The following is a 6904-nucleotide window of genomic DNA, read 5'->3' on the forward strand; positions in this document are numbered from 1 at the left end:
GAGACAGACAGACAGAGAAAGAGAGATACAGGCAGACAGATACACACACAGAGACAGAGACACAGAGAAAGACAGAGACAGAAAAAGAGAGACAGGCAGATACACATAGAAAAAGAGAGAGAAGGGAGAAGAGAGGAGAAAGGAGAGAGGAGAGAGAGAGGAGAGAGGAGAGAGGAGACAGGAGGAGAGAGGAGGAGAGAGGAGACAGGAGGAGAGAGGAAAGAGGAGGAGAGAGGAGAGAGAGGAGAGGGGAGAGGGGAGAGGGGGGAGGGGAGAGGGGAGAGGGGAGAGGGGAGGGGGAGGGGGGAGGGGGGAGGGGGGAGGGGGAGAGGGGAGAGGGGAGAGGGGAGAGGGGAGAGGGGAGAGGGGAGAGGGGAGAGAGGAGAGAGGAGAGAGGAGAGAGGAGAGAGGAGAGAGGAGAGAGGAGAGAGGAGAGAGGAGGAGGGGGGAGGGGGGAGAGGGGGAGAGGGGAGAGGGGGGAGGGGGGAGGGGGGAGGGGGGAGGGGGGAGAGGGGAGGGGGGAGGGGGGAGAGGGGAGAGGGGAGAGGGGGAGGGGGGAGAGGAGGGAGGGGGAGGGGGGAGAGGAGGGAGGGGGAGAGGGGGGAGGGGGGAGGGGGGAGGGGGGGAGGGGGGGAGGGGGGAGGGGAGAGGGGAGAGGGGAGAGGGGAGAGAGGGGAGAGGGGAGAGGGGAGAGAGGGGAGAGGGGAGAGGGGAGAGAGGAGAGAGGAGAGAGGAGAGAGGAGAGAGAGAGGAGAGAGGAGAGAGGAGACAGGAGGAGAGAGGAGGAGAGAGGAGACAGGAGGAGAGAGGAAAGAGGAGGAGAGAGGAGAGAGGAGAGAGGAGAGAGGAGAGAGGAGAGAGGAGAGAGGAGAGAGGAGAGAGGAGAGAGGGGAGAGGGGAGAGGGGAGAGGGGAGAGGGGAGAGGGGAGGGGGGAGGGGGAGGGGGGAGGGGGGGGGGGGGAGAGGGGAGAGGGGAGAGGGGAGAGGGGAGAGAGGAGAGAGGAGAGAGGAGAGAGGAGAGAGGAGAGAGGAGAGAGGAGAGAGGAGAGAGGAGGAGGGGGGAGGGGGAGAGGGGGAGAGGGGAGAGGGGGGAGGGGGGAGGGGGGAGGGGGGAGGGGGGAGAGGGGAGGGGGGAGGGGGGAGAGGGGAGAGGGGAGAGGGGGAGGGGGGAGAGGAGGGAGGGGGAGGGGGGAGAGGAGGGAGGGGGAGAGGGGGGAGGGGGGAGGGGGGAGGGGGGAGGGGGGAGGGGGGAGGGGAGAGGGGAGAGGGGAGAGGGGAGAGAGGGGAGAGGGGAGAGGGGAGAGAGGGGAGAGGGGAGAGGGGAGAGAGGGGAGAGGAGAGAGGGGGGGAGGGGGGGGGGGGGAGGGGGAGGGGAGAGGGGAGAGGGGAGAGGGGAGAGAGGGGAGAGGGGAGAGGGGAGAGGGGAGAGAGGGGAGAGGGGAGAGGGGAGAGAGGGGAGAGGAGAGAGGAGAGGGGAGAGGGGAGAGGGGAGAGTGGAGAGGGGAGAGGGAGAGAGGGGAGAGGGGAGAGGGGAGAGGGGAGAGAGGGGAGAGGGGAGAGGGGAGACAGGGGAGAGGGGAGAGGGGGGAGAGGGGAGAGAGGGGAGAGGGGAGAGAGGGGAGAGGGGAGAGAGGGGAGAGGAGAGAGGAGACAGGAGGAGAGAGGAGGAGAGAGGAAAGAGGAGGAGAGAGGAGAGAGGAGAGAGGAGAGAGGGGAGAGGGGAGAGGGGAGGGGGGAGGGGGGAGGGGAGAGAGGAGAGAGGAGAGAGGAGAGAGGAGAGAGAGAGGAGAGAGGAGAGAGGAGACAGGAGGAGAGAGGAGGAGAGAGGAGACAGGAGGAGAGAGGAAAGAGGAGGAGAGAGGAGAGAGGAGAGAGGAGAGAGGAGAGAGGAGAGAGGAGAGAGGAGAGAGGAGAGAGGAGAGAGGGGAGAGGGGAGAGGGGAGAGGGGAGAGGGGAGAGGGGAGAGGGGAGGGGGAGGGGGGGGGGGGAGGGGGGAGGGGGGAGAGGGGAGAGGGGAGAGGGGAGAGGGAGAGGGGAGAGGGGAGAGGGGAGGGGGAGAGGGGAGAGAGGAGAGAGGAGAGAGGAGAGAGGAGAGAGGAGAGAGGAGAGAGGAGAGAGGAGAGAGGAGAGAGGAGGCGAGAGGAGAGAGGAGGAGAGAGGAGAGGGGAGAGGGGGGAGGGGGGAGGGGGGAGGGGGGAGAGGGGGAGAGGGGAGAGGGGGGAGGGGGGAGGGGGGAGGGGGGAGGGGGGAGGGGGGAGGGGGGAGAGGGGGAGAGGGGAGAGGGGGGAGGGGGGAGGGGGGAGGGGGGAGGGGGGAGAGGGGAGAGGGGAGAGGGGGAGGGGGGAGAGGGGAGAGGGGAGAGGGGGGAGAGGGGAGAGGGGAGAGGGGGAGGGGGGAGAGGAGGGAGGGGGAGAGGGGAGAGGGGGGAGGGGGAGAGGGGGGAGGGGGGAGGGGGGAGGGGGAGGGGGGAGGGGAGAGGGGAGAGGGGAGAGGGGAGAGAGGGGAGAGGGGAGAGGGGAGAGAGGGGAGAGGGGAGAGGGGAGAGAGGGGAGAGGGGAGAGGGGAGAGAGGGGAGAGGGGAGAGGGGAGAGAGGGGAGAGGAGAGAGGGGAGAGGGGAGAGGGGAGAGAGGGGAGAGGGGAGAGGGGAGACAGGGGAGAGGGGAGGGGGGGGAGAGGGGAGAGAGGGGAGAGGGGAGAGAGGGGAGAGGGGAGAGAGGGGAGAGGGGAGAGAGGGGAGAGGGGAGAGGAGAAGAGAGGTTAAGTCTTTAAAGTATGGAGCCGGGGCTACAAGCTGAGACTCTGTTTGCCCTGTGATGCTGGAGACTGCAGTGTGGCTGTAGGTCACTGCTGATTTTAGATACTCTCCTACCCCATCCCTGACAGTCTCTAACCTGTCCTTAATGTGTCTGAGAGTCAACAGCATCAGGGTTGATGGGTTGTCTTCCGGGGGCTTGGTTACTGAATGGATCACAACAGTTCCTCCTGAGGATCTCCCTCATTTATTCTCCTTCCAAGGCCACTGACTGGATTCCTCCCTCGCTCAGCAAAAACCAAAGCCTAAAACCCCACTGGTGAGAGCATGCAAAATCCTTGTATCCCTTGATAAGGATATGGACCTGGGTGTACCCTATGCTATCTAGAGAACAGGAGGAGGCCTGAGTTTTAGCGAGATTGACCCACACAGACTGTGGTGTCCTATATCCTGATGACAGGTAGTCTGATGGGGTGAGGGGTGGGTGCACCTCCCCTCCCCAACACTGCCCCTTGCTTATGTGGGCATTGTGACTATTACAAAGAACAGCCAGGGAGGCTCACCTTGCCTGCTGATGACAGGAAGCCCCCTCACAACACCGAAAATGCAGAACTAAGTGGCCACACAAGGAAGCTCAGGACTCACCAACCCACAGGAAATCTGGAGCAAAGACTATGGGCTCACCTGGGAAGTGATGGCACAACCCAGCACATTCTCAGAAAATGGTGAAGGTAATGGTACCACAGCCTCTGCTCTGGGCTTTGGCAATTTTCCTTTTGTGGAGATCCTGTTGAGGACATGGGTCCCCTCCTCTGGCACCAGACACCAGCACTGAATGATGACCCCCTACTTCCAGGGAAATCAAGCTCTGAACATCTGGGTTAAGACACCCGAGGGAGATGTGAGAGGGAAAATGGGTCCCATTCACTTCACGTGCTCCCATAAAGAACAGTGCCTACACCATGGAAGAGGAGAACCAGACAGCAGAGAGGGCAATTTAAGCCACAGAGCAGAGGGCTGAGACTAACTAGAAATGGTGGGTGACTTCCTGTTGTAGACTTTTCCCAGTTACAGAATCACCCATCAGGCCCCAGAGAAGCCAGAGGCTCCCTGGGTAAGGTACCCATGTCAGATGCCACAGGGAACTGAGCAGGGGAAGACTGGAGAGCCTCAGGGAAGTTTGGAGGGAGAGCAAGTGAGATCCCATGGCCACCCTTGTCTTAGGGAAAATCAAAGCAAAGGTTTGTGTTGATCAGTGCTCACCCAGCATTTACAGTGCGCCCAGTGCCAAGATGGAGTTGCTTCTGCCTTTACTCATTCACAAAAGAACCGGGGACAGATGGACTCCAGGGTACTGGACCATGGTTCTGGGACCTCAGAGCTCTGGGCAGGGGACAAAATACTACATCACCAGCATTCCCAGTCTCTCCAGTAATCCTGTCTGTGTTTCCTAGTTTTCCACTTCCATGTATATAGCAACATCTTTTAAAGATAACATTTTTATTTATTAGGAATTTCATACATGTATGGCAGTATAACTTAATCATATCTGCCTCCAATTCCTGGCGAATCCCCTGCACCTCCCTCCCTCTATATTTTTAATATTTGCTTAACTTTTAAATTTATGTGTATGTGCTTATGTATATAAGTCACGCATGTGCAGGTACTTGAAGAAGCCAGAAGTGGATGTCAGATTCCCTGGGGATGTTATGTATGTATGCCCTGGGGTTGCTAGATGAGCAGCAATCATTCTTAATGGCTGTTTTACTTATTTATTATTCTTACCCACTGATTTCAGTTAGTGTGTCTCATTTGCATGAGACCGTGCTGTTATTCACTCCCCTGAAGCCATCAACTGCCAATAGCTCCACAGCTAGGGGTGGGGCCTCAGAAGACCCGCCCCAATCCACAAGGAAATCCGTAACTGGCTTGATCCACTGCCAGTCTTAGAGGAGCTCCCAGTTCTGTACTAGCTGATATGCTGCCTGAGACCGCAGGTTCCAAAACCCGCTGGCTCTTTTGCACGCACCGTATACATTCCTGAAGAGAGTTATAACATGACTTCAGCAACCGTGGTGGCGGTGACCTCATGGACTTGTACGGCCCCTGCTTTTCAGTCACCGAACTGCTCTTGCTCACTCACTCTCTAGCAGGTCCTTTTTGGTCTCTCCTGGTACAAGACTGGAAGCATCTAGCTATTCTTAAAACTTACCAGACTCTGCCTCTGCTAGTCCCTTCAGTGTCTGTATCACCCTCACTCCCACCGCGTTTCCACTGAGGATGTTTCCAGGCATGATGGATGCTACTTAAAAGCCAGCTGTTCTCCTGGAGCTGACTGTACTCTCAGACTCTAGAGCACAAAGAGAGCCCTGCCTAGAACTTGGACAAAAAAAAATCCCAGAAGCTTTACAACAGCAGCATTTAGATATGGAGATCTCAGCATCTCATTCTGGACAGATCTGAGCATCCCAGAGGCCCACCCTCTGGCCCCATGTCCATGTTGCTTGCCAACAGGAAGTGATAAGGTCTATGGTACCGAGTTATGAGCAAAGCTGGGCTACAGGAAGCGCAGTGGGGTCAGGAACAACCTGAGATATTGGTCACTGGTCCAGTAGAAACAGGACCCCCATTACCATTGTGTCCACCCTGGCAGCTAGCCACCCTGTCCCACACAGCTTCAGTCTATACTACATCCTTTCTGGTAGGTGGCCTGATGACAGTGTCCCAGAGTCCCTCAGCAGCTCTTCTTTCCACCCATGGCTCACAGTCTGGCATGGGCTTCCATGTCATAAGTGTGGAGTCCCTGTTGCAGGTAGGTGGGTGGTGCTATGGCTTCCATGTTTCCCTCATAGTTCACTCCAGTTCCCTCTTGTTGTGGCTGCTGCCTCAGGTGCTATCAGGGCAGAGGCTGTGTATGCTGTTTTCCCTCTTCTGAAAGGACAGCAGTATAGGGACCCAGTCCTACCATAAGGATGAGCCAGTCTCTGGGGTGATGATGGGTGCAGGGGGTGGGAGGGGCAGGCTACAGTGTTCAGATCCTTAAGATCCCAGGTGTGCCAGAGAGTCAGAGGCATGATTTCAGTCTTCCTCTTGCCTGCCAGAGTCCTTGAGAACAGCTCCTATAAACCTGACCATGGTGGGGAGGCTAGTCCCATCTGGACCAGAGTCCCACGCCAACAACCAACATTGTTCCCTTAAACACAATGCTCACCTAGCATGGTATCTACCAGGCCAGCCTTTTTAAAGCCTGAACATCCAGGGAGTCACGTGATAACACCACTAGGAAAGGCCCATGTTGGACACACATGCATACTGCACATATATATTCTACATGCACATACTACAGACACACATACACATACCACACAAACATATGTATGAAATACATACTCACACATGGGCATGTACATGTATGTCACACATACCATATACACATATACATACATGCACTACACAGACATGACTGTATATGCACATACACAATAGGGGTGAGTGTGCATACCCGCTCACTTCATACATACACATGTACATAGCACACGTGCACACATGCACAAACAGACATGCATATCACTAAGACATACAATTCCCCACACAAGTCTGGAAGAAAATTCATCAGAGAGAGAGGTGTAAAGAGGTGGGGATCAGCTGAGCAGGAAGAGGCAGACATAGCTGACCCCTGCACATGTCCCTGGAAATTTTCCCATATGGCTCCAGTCACATCTGGATCCTCCATCTCCAGCCTGGGGCTTGGAAGCCCTCTCCCAAGAGAATCCTTTCATCTCTGCTGGGTCTTGGAGCCACCATGTCTCTGGAGGCCCAGGTAGTGTATGAGATCCTAGATCCAATGCTGTAGGCCTGTGCATCTCTGCCTACTCTCCAGCAGCCTGACCCCAATGTCCTCAGCCACGGGTGTTCCTATCACTCTCCACGGTTCTGCCTGAAGGTTTCAATGCCTCTACTTGATGGGCATCAGTACACGGGGCCTGGACTGTGTAGTCTTCAAATAGTTTTCTTTCAGACACCATGGACTAGGGTTATAAAAAGGCCATAAGATCCACTCCATGAGTGGGGATAGACCCTTTCTCCTGCTGCTTGGGAAAGACTAACACTGAGGTGTCCTCTGTACGAGTCACAGGTACACAGGGCCCCCA

This window comes from Arvicanthis niloticus, chromosome 12 (assembly GCF_011762505.2).
Source record: "Arvicanthis niloticus isolate mArvNil1 chromosome 12, mArvNil1.pat.X, whole genome shotgun sequence".
Taxonomy (NCBI): Eukaryota; Metazoa; Chordata; class Mammalia; order Rodentia; family Muridae; genus Arvicanthis; species Arvicanthis niloticus.